Source organism: Scyliorhinus canicula, unplaced genomic scaffold (genome assembly GCF_902713615.1).
Source record: "Scyliorhinus canicula unplaced genomic scaffold, sScyCan1.1, whole genome shotgun sequence".
In the NCBI taxonomy this organism is placed as follows: Eukaryota; Metazoa; Chordata; class Chondrichthyes; order Carcharhiniformes; family Scyliorhinidae; genus Scyliorhinus; species Scyliorhinus canicula.
Window position 1 is genome coordinate 117,796 of NW_024055751.1, and position 14,510 is coordinate 132,305.

Here is a 14,510-nt window from a genome sequence, read left to right on the forward strand (position 1 = left end):
AAAACACCCCCCCCTAGGACATCGGTTCCAGCCCTGCCCAGGTGCAGACCGTCCGGTTTGTACTGGTCCCACCTCCCCCAGAACCGGTCCCAATGCCCCAGGAATTTGAATCCCTCCCTCTTGCATCATCTCTCGAGCCACACATTCATCCTATCTATCCTGACATTCCTACTCACCTTTCGCGTGTTAGACGAATGTGATAACCACTACACGACAGAAACTGCTGGGAGTGTTGCAATCAGCGGCCCTGTGCAATGTTGAACCGCAATGTGTTGCTGCAGCTGCTAATGGTTCCGCTGAAATGCCATGTAACTTATTGCAAGAACCCGTTTCTTTAAAACTGATGTCTCAACTTATCAAAGGATCAGATATTGAACTTTGCTGAACTGGAGATCAGTTATGTTTTGCTTGAAGTTAAATTGAGAGGGCAGGGCTTTCATAAATAACCAGAGCTGAAACGAGAATTGATGATGCCCTGCTCACTTTGCTCTGCATCGGGAACCAGCTGTCCAACCCACTGAACTAAAGGGGACGCCAAAACTAGGAATTGCGAGCCAGACAGGAGTCGAACCTGGAATCTCCTAATTCGTAGTCAGATGCGTTATCCATTGCGCCACTGGCCCACAGAAGTTCCAAACTCGTGCTATTCCTCGATGATGAAGATCAGTTACGAGATTGAGGTAATATTCAGCAACAGACTAAACTGGAAGCACCAGATGTTTCTGCCCGGTTCCGAACCGGGGACCATTCGCGTGTAAAGCGAATGTGGTAACCACTACACCACAGAAACAGCTTTGCATGGTTCAGCTTTGCTGAGAGGCCATGTCACTTCTTAAAAGAACATGTCTGTTTCTTTAAAACAGATGTTTAAACTTACAAGCCAGAAGAAGAACTTATATTGAACTGAAGAATTTGTTCAGCAAATCTCTAACGGCGAAATGCTCTCTTCTATTATTAATGCAGCATTCTGAAATCCTACAGAACAAAGCAACCGACTTTACACAATATTTGTTTCGTTATTCAATGCTTGAGTAGAGTTTCAGAATTGACAATTATGTGTTTCTTATATTTGACCTCTTTGTGTTTTGGTGTGTAACATGCTGCAGCCTAAATACCGTTCATGTAGAAGAAAGGAGGGGTAATTGTAAATCAACTTTGAGCCTGGATTCCCTCAGTGGCTTTTCCTGTTTCTCCATCAGGAACACCGTTTTTTCTTTCTCAAAGCTGGTTCAGTTAAGTCATTTCCTCTAAGCCAGACTCTCCTGTTGCTTGCTATTTGAACTCACTGTCCTGCTCACATGTCCGATCTTGCTATGTTCCCATGTAGCTCAGCACAACGCCGAGGAACAGCATCCCATCCTCCGAATCGGCACGGTGCAGCCTTGCGGATTTTACAGTAGGCTCAACAACTTCGCACCGTGAAATCACTCTTCTCGCTTTTCCTGTTTATCCATCAGGAAGACCGTTTTTTCTATCTCAAAGTTGGTTCAGTTAAGTCTCTGGCATTTCCTCTAAGCCAGTTACAGTATCGTTTGTGTCTGTCCTTTTGAGTACCTCCCAACACACACACATGGAAAACCGAGGAGATGAACCATCCGAGCCTCCCTCGAAAACTCAATGGGGGAACAGGACTTCCACAGCACCCCCCCCCCCCCCCCCCACCCGCTCCCCACTTCGCCGTTCAAAATGAGCGTAAATATAAAGTTAAAAGTTCTGACTTTGATTGTAAATATAAATGTACAAAAGGGAATGTGAGCACAGAACCTGGTTCACAGTGAAAGTGACGACCTGTTTTACAGATGTTTATGACGTTGCTGTTGCTTTGTTTCTTCTTTTGTATTCTTACCAATGGCTCGGTCTCATGTTGTGCATACATTTTGTTACTAAATGTTAAAAATCCCAATGAAAGTATTTGTGAAAAAGAGTCAATCACATTGCTGTGGATCTGCAGTCTCCTGTAGAACTGTATTTTTTACAATAACAAACCTGAATGATTTAAATTCCAACACCCGCCATGGTGAGATTCAAACAAGGATTTCTGATTTATTTACCCAGTGATAATGCCACGAGGTCACCACCTCCCCACTGACAGCCTCGAGTTCCAAAATAACAATTTTCACTGAAACATACGCTCATTTTGCAGAGTCCACCGTCAACATCCCCGAGAATGTGCTGCCCGACTGGCAGAACTGACTCAGAGGTGGCGGTAAAATGGTTTCCTGTCGGGCGTTTGTCGAGTGCTGCTGGGAAGGGGTAAACTGCTTTGGCAGGAGGGTGGGAACTGATTGGTAAATTCAGATGTGGAATAATCAAGAATGGGCCTGAAAGGCGGAAAATCATTGGGTGCGTCTGGACAACAAAGGAATCCATTGATAGAAAATAAAAAGGAGGATTTGACAGTGGCAATGGGGATATAATTCAATATTCGGGGCCTCACGGTAGCATGGTGGTTAGCATCAATGCTTCACAGCTCCAGGGTCCCAGGTTCGATTCCCGGCTGGGTCACTGTCTGTGTGGAGTCTGCACGTCCTCCCCGTGTGTGCGTGGGTTTCCTCCGGGTGCTCCGGTTTCCTCCCACAGTCCAAAGATGTGCGGGTTAGGTGGATTGGCCATGCTAAATTGCCCGTAGTGTAAGGTTAATGGGGGGATTGTTGGGATACGGGTTACGTGGGTTTAAGTGGGGTGATCATTGCTCGGCACAACATCGAGGGCCGAAGGGCCTGTTCTGTGCTGTACTGTTCTATGTTCTATGGTGAGCACAGTAAACAAAATAGGCCAGTTTAGGGCACCGATAAGAGTATGAATTAATAGTTACTGCAGAAACAGATAGAGAGGGACCGAATGGCAGTTCAATATTCCTCCTGTCAGGGTTTTCAGACAGAGATAGACAGGGTATAAAAAGGGTGGGGTGGCTAAATGGGTTAGATAATCAATTACAGAAATGACAAGGGATGATATGTTGGAAGATGACCAATTGACGACACACCGATTGAGTGTAGGGCCAATAAAGGCGCTCTCATGCTACTGGGAGTACATTACAGACCCTCAAATAGTCAGAAGGAGATCGAATGGTAAATATTCAGGTAAATCTTTAAAAAGTGCGGAAGCAATGAGGAAACAATCATTTCCGAGATCCATTTGACGCCTTGGATGACGTGACTCGTCGCACAAACACCATGTTGTCTCTCCTATGCCGAGTGCAGTGAACAGAAAAACATGGTGAGCGAGCTCCATCTGGTGGCGATCTGAGGTATATGGCGCTTTCCTGGAAAATTATCGAATTCTCAAATTACTGAAGGATGTTGATGTATAATGACGTAACATTATTTTTGGTTCATATTTTTATTATTGCAATTTATTTCAATGATTATAAAGTTATACATGGAGCTAATTCCAACTTTGCTTTAAATCCTGCCGAATACCGTTGTTTAGTGTGATATCTCAGTCACATTGTTTAAGGAAGCTGGTTTTAAACAATATGAAATCACGGAGATCACGATGAGATCCTGACTCTAAAATACCAATACATCGAAAATATGTTAATATGACCATAATTCACACAAATATCCTGTATTATTTTGGGATCTAAATGTAACTGATGCCATGTTTATCCTAATCCTGAGCTGTGGATATTATATTTTACCTGTTTCAGCTGCTCCTATTAACTGAACACTTTGATGAACTCCTTGAAATGAGGAAGTTGGACGAATTGGGTTTTCTACAGTCTGAACTTCAAGGAAAAGGGAAGAAAGAGGCAGAGGAAGTGTGTGAGAGAGGGCCAGAAAGAGAGGAAGGGGAAACAGATATATAGAGACCGAGCGATAGGGCGGGGAAGACCTTGAGACAAAGACAGAGATGGAGGGACAGAGAAAGACAGGGAGAAGGAGAGAATCAGAAGATATTATTCGTCCAGGACTAACACTGATTGGCGCCCAACTGTCATCAGGGTCGACAGACCAGCCAATCATGTCGCTGGGAAACGCCCCTCAGTCTCCCAGTCAGTGAAGATTCTCCTGATCTGAATTTCTGCTTTAATACCAGAACATATTTCAAATCGGATTTATTTCTGCCGAACACTAATCCAGACACCATGTGTTCCCCATGTTGGTTACTGATAATAATGGCCATTCTTCCCGGTGAGTCGATGTTTAAATGTTCACCGTGTGTTCCGTGTGTTATCATTACTCCCAGATATTGAATACATTTTGTGTTTTGTTCCAGGAACAAATGGTGAAGATTCAGTGTCCCAGGATCGATCTGAGATAACGGTTCTGGAAGGACAGAGCATTAACCTGGACTGTAGATACTCGACAGCTCTTTTTGATACTCTGTTCTGGTACATTCAGTATCGCGGGGATCCTCCGAGGAATGTAATGAAAATATATAGCACGGGCAGCTCAGATAAGTCTCCAGATTTCCCAGCCAGGTTCTCGGCTGTTTTACACAAAGAAAACCAAACGGTTCCTTTAAATATCGCCGGAGCTGATCTCTCCGACAGTGCCGTATATTTCTGCGCCATGGAGCCCACACTGCTGCAGAGTTATAGCGGGTCCCGTACATGAACTCGCACTGGGAATTCCAGTTACTTCGCAGCAGAGGGCGCTCTCGCAATGATAGACGAACACAACTACTCAGCCTGTGAGGGTCACAGGCTCATTAATACAACATCAAAATCAAACACAACACTCAATACGAACAAGTGAGCAGGAACTGAATACTTATATTCGTTAGTTTATAACTTGCATTTGTACTGAAATGAATTTCACAAGTTAATTTATGGTTCGTTAACTCACACTTAGTCTGTTTATGATCTTTCCACTTCTGTCTGAATTATTGTGTGAACCTTTTCCATCTCAGTTCTCCCCTTCTAGGACCCTTTGATCAAAGTCGATACACAGAGTCTTGATGACTGGTGTATTTTATTGGTTCACAGACATTTGTAGAAAATTAGCACATTTCATGAGGCAGTGGTTGCAGACTTTATAACAAACGCCAAGGTCAGAGTCCCTCCAATATTAATTCTCCTTTCGAATGTCTGTTTAATGTTTTCTGGCACAATTCACAAACATGTTTTTCCGTCCTACAATAACCAGACCAGCAAACCCATTCCAAACTCCGTCTGGAAATATGCAGCGATTCTTCTTATAAGGTACTGACTGTATCCCAGCTCGGATTGTTCCCATTCACTGACGGGCAGTTCCCCACCTACAGGTCTTAAACCGTCATTGGAGACGCAAGAAAGTGAAGTGAGAAAATGCTGAGAAAGACAACCGATTCTTGATGGTGCGGAATAGAAGGTATTGCTTCGAATTTCAACCTTTACAAATCAGACGGCGACAATGCGGCCACCCAGTATCTGGGTTGTATGGGGCTGGTGCGGGCGGGGCATTTCGGAAAGTAATTGTGGAACAAACACATTTCATCGCATTTGAAATCATGGTTTCAATCGGAATTTTAAACAGATGATTATTTCCTGTTTCAGCATGTATTTCTGATCTGAGTGATGGGAATTCTGTTTCTCGGCTACTGCCGTCTGATGTTAAGACAGAAGAAGTAGTTGCTTTTAGTTTAACCTTTGATGCTGCCTTCTTGAACCGCTGCAGTTCGTGTGGTGTTCAGGAGAAAGTTTCAGTCTTTCACTTGTGCTATGTTACTCATGTCAGCAGACAAGCAGTGAGGCAAAAAACAAAACAGCAACAGCACCGCTCAGGCAGCCAAACCTCCCTCCATCTCTGGATAGAGAAAGTGGCTCTGAATAGTTACTCAGGAGCAGGACTCACAGACTGAGTTCATGGTGGACAACAGTCCCGTATTTTGCACTGTGTCTTAGAGCTCCTGTCTGTTGGAGTTTCGACAGAATCTCGGGCAGATGCAGACATGATGTGGAGCCATCGAGCAGCGGCGATGTCAGCCACACAAACCCACACCGGGCGGGGGAGGGGACCACATTAACCTCGAATGAAACTAACCCACCTGTTACCAGCAGCGGCAGTAAAAATACACTGCAGAATCCGATCCGACCGACAGATCCGTCATCAAACGAGTCTCCAGGGTAACCCAGCATTGCTATTTCTGATCAGCTGTTAATTCTCTAAAACTCAGGGCTGGATGTTCAGATCAGGTCCGGGAAAGATATTTTTGACTCTTCAACCAGTCCCACAACGTCACTCGGTTTACAGACTTACGTCACTAAATCTGCAGGAAAACATCACACGTGTCCTCAGTCTGACTCCACATAGGCGGTGCTCTGCGCATGCGCATTTTTCGACCCACTCCCCATCCAATGCTGAATCTTCCTCACAGCTTCACTTTGTGATCACAAGCCCATGAGAACCGGCTCGGGCGGGCACGGTGCAGTTGGTATTAGACTCAGTTTGATGGACAACAACGCTGCCTCCGCGGTATTGTCTCTGGTCCTGAACACTACCGAGAGCTACTGAACACAGATCGACAGGATCCAACATGAAGCTGAGCTTCACTTTAGTGATTATCTCCCTGAATTTCTTACTCTTCTCTCCGTGTGAGTGTGATCACTGTATCTGGCGGAATATTTCACACATCAGATCTGTCATGCTGTACTAATCGTAACATACAGTTTCCTCTATTGTATATCTTGCTATGTCATGTTGTATTTGATTGTGCTATATCATATTCTCGCGGTATGTGTGATATTAAATTATTCATGTTATTTTACATCTCAGATGCTGCTGGCAGTGAAGAAGTATCACAGTCTCCAGAGTCAATCGTTGTTACCGAGGGGGATGTTGCATCCTTGGCCTGTTCCACCACAGTAGCAGGAATGATCCTACAATGGTACAAATACCCGGATGGAACCATGCAGCACCTGGCGAGCGGTACCAGTGCTCAGGGCCGGATCACAGCTCGGTTCATTTCAGCAGAGAAACACAGCTCTCTGAATGTTAGTGACGTTCGAGTGACAGACACCGCCACCTATCTCTGTGCAGTGAGGCACAGTGAACTGAAAACCATTCAGCGCCGTACAAAAACCTGACGGGTGATTCTGAAAGTGTGCAGCCTGTGCGGTTATCCGAGAGCAAGGATGTTAGTAACACTGTTCCGTGGATATGCCGCAATGAGTGAGGTCTGTTCATGATTTGGGGTTGCTCTTTCATATCAGAAAAGAAGGGCCATAATCCATTTAAATTCATTTTATTTATTTAGAAGTCACAACCAGAGAACACGGGTTCCATGGTGCTTCAAGATAATAATCATTGTGCCGTTCGGCGAGCCAATATTCAGAGGCCGTTGTCTATTTCTTGTTTTAAATCAAATTCCAGACTGAGACACATTCCAGTTTTGTTACAGGGATGAGTGATGCACAATCAGTCTCCCAGGATCCGTCCGAATTGAAGGCTCTAGAAAGACAGTTCAGTTATAATCACTCCATATCCAAGAGCTTTCTCTGCCTATGTAGGCCGGTCAATATTACGGGATAACTGCGAGATATTTACTGAGGAGGTATCGGCTGAGACATTGTGCTATGTCACAAGATTTCTCACATCGGTTGGTTTGAACAAGGATAAAAACAACAGTGCAAATGTTTGATTAACAAACCTGCCAATGTTTGTTCCCCGTGGGCCTGGGATGGAATTAACCTGGCTGATCAAGGTGCTAAAAAAGACTACACAAATACTCGCGGAGGAGTTTTTTGCGGGTTCTTGGTTTTTATCTGATGCTGTGTTTCACTGCACAGGAAAAGACCACCACACTTAGGCCGCTTATTTAATGAGCAACGGGCAGATGTTGTCTTCAGATTCCATCTTTTTACAGTTTTTACAGCCTTACTACTTCATTAATAATCCAGTTTGGACACTGCTCGTTTCTGTCCATATCAGTGGATGATTCTTATTACCTGGGTTATATATTTGCAATCCATCCCTTCAAACACAACTACTGTCACCGGAAACTGGGTCTGCAAGTAGTCCGCCTGTGAAAGAAGAGGATCTAAAGAGCAGAAGGTTAAACAGGATCAAGGTATTATCCTCTATCTAACTGTATGAGTCTGTGTAAATTCCCATCAATCTGTTAAACTGTCTTGATGAGCAAAATCCAGTACTCAATGTGCAAGATCCCCGCCAGTATTATTAGAAACATGTCTGCCTGGATCTCTCAGTGAATGGGTATGGAATGACTCAGAGATTGAGAGGAGAGGGAATCCGAGCTCTGTTCAGCTCAATGTCCCACCCAGACACGGCAAGGGAGCCAGGCCCACTGTGACAAAGGCCCACGGTGACATCACTGAGTATACGTCTGGCTTTGGTCTCATGTGACTTTCTAACTATCATGTTGGGCTTTGCGCCCTCTGCTGGTGGATTCTGTTCAATCGGTTCAGAATGAGGGTTACTGAATAGACTTACGGTTTATTGATTTGTATGTCAAAACATTAATGTCAGGAATGAGAACTGACTATCCAAATCTGGATTCTTCTCATTATTTCTTTCTCTGGTGCTATCTGTCGGAAGGCAGGTCCAACCCATTGCAACGTCACTGGGAGGCAGGTCGCAACTACCCCAGCGCTGGAACAGGAATCCAGACCGTTCTGGCTTTCCAATCTCCTGAGCAATCCCCAACCGTCCTTCGCAGACAACATGAAATCGTCGGTGTGCTAAATAGCGAGGAGGAATGGTTTAGATTGCAGGATGGTATAGACGGACGGGCAGATGGGCAGAACAGTGGCAAATGGAATTTAACCCTGATGCATTTTGGGAGGACGTAAATTGCAAGAAAATACACAATGAATGGCAGGATGCCAAGAAATACAGAGGCAAGAGGGGCCTTGTTCATGCCCACAGATCCCCGCAGGCAACTGGACAAGTAGATAAGGTGGTGAAGGGATACTTGCCTTCATTAACTGTGGCATGGAATATAAGAGCAGGGAGGTAATTATGGAGCTGTTTAAAACGCTGGTTAGTCTTCAGCTGGAGTATTTTGTGCACATCTGGTCGCACCTTACGGAAAGGATGTGATTATACCAGAGAGGGTGCCGAGGAGATTAATCAGGAGGCTTTCTGGGCAGGAATGTTTCAGCTATGAGGTGAGGCTGGATAGGCTGGGATATTATCCTTAACGCAGAGAATACTGAGGAGGACCTAATCGAGGTGTTCAAAATTATGCGTAATATAGATAGGAAGATACCTTTCCATTAGTAGAGGGGTCAATAACGAGGGGGCGTAGATTTAAGGTCAGGGCAGAAGATTTAGAGGGAATTTGAGCGTTGTAAGATCCTGGAACACACTGTCTGTAAGGCTGGTCGAGGCGGGAACACTCACAACAATAAAGAAGCGTTCAGATGAGGACTTGAATCGCCATTGCATGCAAGGTTCCGGGCCAAGTGTCAGAAATTGGTTTCGACTCGATAGGTACTTGATGGCCGGGGCAAACACGATGGGTCAAAGGGCCTCTTCTTTGCCATAACGCTCTACGACTAAGGAGCCAGAGGCACGGAAGCTGCTGATGACGCTACAAGGCCATCTCTCCTTAGGTCAAAGAAAGTAAAGGAGAGACTGAACTGAATTATTGAAATGTAAGTGGGTCTGTCAAAGACGATGACACAGAGCTGTTGCCACGAGCAGATCCTTGGATAATGGGGCTGGTTTGGCACACTGGGCTAAATCACTGGCTTTTAAAGCAGACCAAGGCAGGCCAGCAGCACGGTTCAATTCCCGTACCAGCCTCCCCGAACTGGCGACGGAATGTGGCGACTAGGGGTGTTTCACAGTAACTTCATTAAAGCCTAAAGCGTGACAATAAGCGATTTTCATTTTTTTTTCATAATACAAGGATGGAGGAGAAATAAAGCCCAGGAAAATTCCATTCATCATCTACACTGCAATTTGCTAAACCACAGAAGAGGTGTCTAAATAAAGGAAGGAAATTCAACAATAACTTTAAGAAGTAAATGTAAAGGCAATTACCCGGCTATGTAAAAAATGCTATTTTTGAAAGAAGAATAAGATAACGATTACAAAGTGTCTCAGGAATTGAGATTGTGTGGCCTCATCCCTGACTCGAAGATTCTAGTCCGCCATGTCCTTCCCGATATTTTCTTCTCAGTACCTTGCACAGTGAGCAGGTGCAGGATGGTTACGGTCTAGTGAAGATTCAACCGTCGCTATTTCCGCTCCTTCACTGCCGAGTGCAGCTGAGAGTCACCGCACACTTCACTCAATATTCAGACTGCGGTACCCCGCCCACAGCTTCCGGTTGCTGCTCTCACTCTGATCCAATTGTGTTATTGGAGAGATTGCTGCTGCTTGTTCTTTCCTTTCATTGGCCGGATTAGCAATGCAGTGTGACGGGGATCTGTATTTCCGTCTCTGACAGATGGTTTCTCTCATTGTAGAGTTACAAACTCAAGAAGGATCATGGGGAACCATCTCCCTTCGCTCTTCATCGTTATCTCACTTCTCCGTAAGTATTTCCTTCATTCTCTTCCTGGCTGCTGTAACACAGATTGTATTGTTGGTAAAATGGCAGTGATTATTTTGCTGATGATCGTATTGCATAATATGAAGCTGACTCTGACTGTCATTATCGCTGTTACTCCTGTTAGAATGGAGCCACCAAGACACCGTGGAACAAAAGGAACCTGAAATAACGGTTAAAGAGGAAAGTAATGTCACAATAACCTGCAACTTGAAAACAAATGCTCCTATCCCTTATGTGTATTGGTACAGTCAGCAGCCCGGGAAAGCTCCAAGCTACATGTTTCTTCTCATTGGACAGACTGTGCAAAGGAAAACCGACCTCAATGATCGGTTTTCTTCTACGTTTGATGAAAAGAACAAGACTACCGAGCTAACGATCAGTAACACAATGGTCTCCGACAGCGCCGTGTATTTCTGTGCCATGCAGCCCACACTGCTACAGACATATGGGGGATCCCGTACAAAAACCGCACACTGGCAGTTCCAGCTGCTGCTCAGCAGATACCGCCCTCATCGATAGTTCAGTTTCTACAGTGAATGACAAACATTGTAACAAAACATCGCACAAAAAGCAATAGGTGAGGTCCACTTGCACAGTTAAACCAGTTTACGATTGCAACTTGCATTCATAACTGATGTAAGATTGACGAATCGATCTGTGATTCGAAAACTCCTGCTTCTTGTTCATATCTTGGTGTACAGACTCACTCACTCAGTAAACTATCAGGTCTCACTGAACTATAACAAATGCAACAATTTAAATTCATATTGAGCTTTTCACATCATTATATGTCCAAAGGAGTTTCAGAGGAGCATTCAGGTTATATAATCAAAAGCCTGCTCAAAGACTTTGGTTATTTGGGGCGGCACAGTGGCTAGCCCTGCTGCCTCACAGCGCCAGGGACCCGGATTCAATCCTCGCCTTGGGCGAGTTCATGGCCTTTGCACGTTCTCCCCGTGTCTGTGATGGTTGCCGCCGTGTGCACCGGTTTCCTCCCACAACCCAAAAATATGCAGAATAGGTGGATTAGATAGATTTAATAAACCTGAATCAGGCCCCCCTTCAGCCTTCTCTGCTCTGAGGAAAACAACCCTAAGCTAATCAGCCTGTCTTCATAGCAGAAACACTCCATCCCCGGCAACATCCTGGTGAATCTCCACTGCACCCGCTCTACTGCAATCAAATCCTTCCTGTAGTCCGGCGACCAGAACTGCACACAGTGATCCACCCGTTGCCTAACCAGCGTTTCTGCAGCTTCATCATAACCTCCCTGCTCTTATGTTCAACGGAAAATAAACGCAAATATTTCATAAGACTTTCTTAACCACCGCATTTACCTGTCCTGCTGCTTTCAGGGGTCCATGGATACGCACCCCCGGCCCCTCTGGTTACTGTAATTCCGAGCGTCCTACTGTTCATTATATATTCCCTTGCCTTTCTAGCCCTCCCAAATTGCATCACCTCGCAATTTTCGGAGTCAATTTGCCACTGTTTTAAGGTTTTCCTCCTCACTATTTACCACATCAACAATGTTCTCGGAATCTGCGAACTTACTGATTATACCTCTACCAGCGCCCCTGGGTTACACGGAATGTGGAGCTGAGGCCATGGTCACCTTCGTCATGATGTCACTGAATTGTGGAGTAGACTCGAGTGGCCGATTGACCAACTCCCTGCTCCCAAGTCGGATGTTCATATGGCAATGAAAAGACCCTGCATTTTCCAGAGTCAGTGTTTGTTACTGAGGGAGGGACAATCGTTGAGCTGAGCCCCCACACCAGCAGGCCGTATCCTTCAATGGTGCGGCGATCCCAATGCCTCAGCCAGCTCACGGTACTGGTTATTCTAACATTATCACATCTTGCTTTATTGCAGCAGGGAAATGCATTCCTCTGATTGCCAGCGACACGCCAGTGAAAGACAAGGCCAGTAAAATTGGGCAGCCAATACCTGGACATAAATATGTACGCAGAAATCCTGGAAGTTTGTCACTCGCGGAATTATTATAGCGCGAGGAATGTTACAGCACTCAGAATCCGAGATACACAGAACCACCAGTTCAGATGAGGCCTTCCGGTCATTCGAGTCTGCACCAACACGTGAAATATACAGGACTAACTACAGGACCTCATTTGTCAGCACGTGTTCCATAGCCTTGAATGTGAAGACGTGCAATATGCTCATCCAGGTACTATTTAATGGATATGAAGCACACTGCCTCTACCACCCTCCCACGTACTTTACTCCAGATAGTCACCATCCTCTGAATAAATAAGATTTCCCTCAAATCCCCATAACCTCCTGCCCCTCACCTTGAACTTGTGTCCCCTCGCAACTGACCCTTCAACTAAGGGGAACTGCTGCTCCCTATCCACCCTGCCATGACCCTCGTAATCTTGTACACCCAAGACTATGCAACTTCTCTTCATAACATAAATGTTCCATCCCAGGCAACATAATGGTGAATCTCCTCTGCACCCCCTCCAGTGCAATCACATCCTTCCTATAATGTGGCGCCCAGAATTGCACACAGTACTCCAGCTGTGGCCTCACGGCAGTTCTGTACAACTCCAACATGATCTCCCTGCTTTTAGAATCCATGCCTCTATTGTCCTGCAAGCAGGGACGGTGCGGCGGAACAGGAGTGGTACAGTGGTTAGCACTGCTGCCTCACAGCGCCAGGGACCCGGGTTCACTTCCGGCCGTGAGTGTGCAGTTTGTACTTTCTCCCCATGTCTGCGAGGGTTTCCTCCGGCTGCTCAAGTTTTTTTTAAGACCTTATCAGAGTTACAAAGCTAGAGCTCAGAGTGTGGACAGGGGCAAATCCCTAATGCAGCTCCATGCCTGCTCCAAAAACCAATTCAAATTGAATCCAATTCATGCCCCCCAGAAGAGAGATATACGAGATCCAGGCATTCCACCTGACCTCACGGTCATTTTAGCAAAAGGTCCGAGAAGCGATTTCCTCCCACAGTTCAAAGGTGTGTAGAAAACCTGGATTGGCCTTGCTAAATTTCCCCTTAGCGCCCCTTCGTCTCAATTGGACGAAGTCTGTCCCCGATCTGCGTGGGAATCCAACATAAAACATGTCGTGTCAACAGAAACTTCAGGTATTTTCGATCGACAGCTTGATATGCATTAAGGTCTAAACCTGGCACCATGTGCTTCCCATGTCCCAGACTGATAGTAATTCTCATGTTGTTCAGCGGTTATTGTACATAATAATAATAATCTTTATTAGTGTCACAATTTGGCTTACATTATGCCAGCAGTGAAGTTACGTTGAAAATCCCCTAGTCACCACATTCCGACGCCTGTTCGGGTACACAGAGGGAGAATTCAGAATGTCCAAATTACCTAACAGCAAGTATTTTTGGGAATTGTGGGAGAAAACCGGAACACCCTGAGGAAACCCATGCAGACAGTGGGAGAATGTGCAGACTCCACCCAGACAGTGACTCAAGCAGGGAATCGAACCCCGGTTCCTGGAACTGTGAGGCAGCAATGCAAACCACTGAGCCACAGTGCCGCCCATTAAGTACCTTGTACATTTAGTACCGCAGCAGACATTGATCCATTCTGCATTTCGTTACATGAACGGGTAACGAGAAGTCTTTGTCCTTAGACTCATCTGCGAGAACAGGCCATGATTTTCGTCCATCTCAACTCCTCATTTGAATGCCTCCCTCTGCTGGTAGGTAGATACCCCGGTTTCAAAGTTACAATAAAATGTGCAGTATAATAGACAATAATAAGATGATAAGGCCATTAGACACAGGAGCAGAATTAGGCCACTTGGCCCATCGAGTGTGCTTCGCCATTCAATCATGGCTGATATTTTCAGCCAAAGCTCTCAAGATTTCCCAAACTATTCCTCTGTCGATCTACACAAGGACAGAAAAATGTCCGGTAAATAGACATGATTGCTTGCCTGAGCCCGGGATCAATTCCTTCTCGGAAAGGAACCACAGTGATGCTGTAAACACTCACTCAGCGTTGTGTACGGGGCTTTAGGTTTTCTCGAACGCTGTTTCTCAGTGCGCAGTAATAGACCGCCCCAT

The 14,510-nt window shown here is 45.4% G+C and overlaps 1 non-coding gene across 1 annotated transcript; it reads right to left on the reverse strand.

The window, feature by feature from the left end:
- Nucleotides 1-717: 717 nt before the first annotated feature.
- Nucleotides 718-790, reverse strand: trnav-uac. Its single transcript has one exon. It is a non-coding gene; the product is annotated as a tRNA-Val (tRNA).
- Nucleotides 791-14,510: the final 13,720 nt, after the last annotated feature.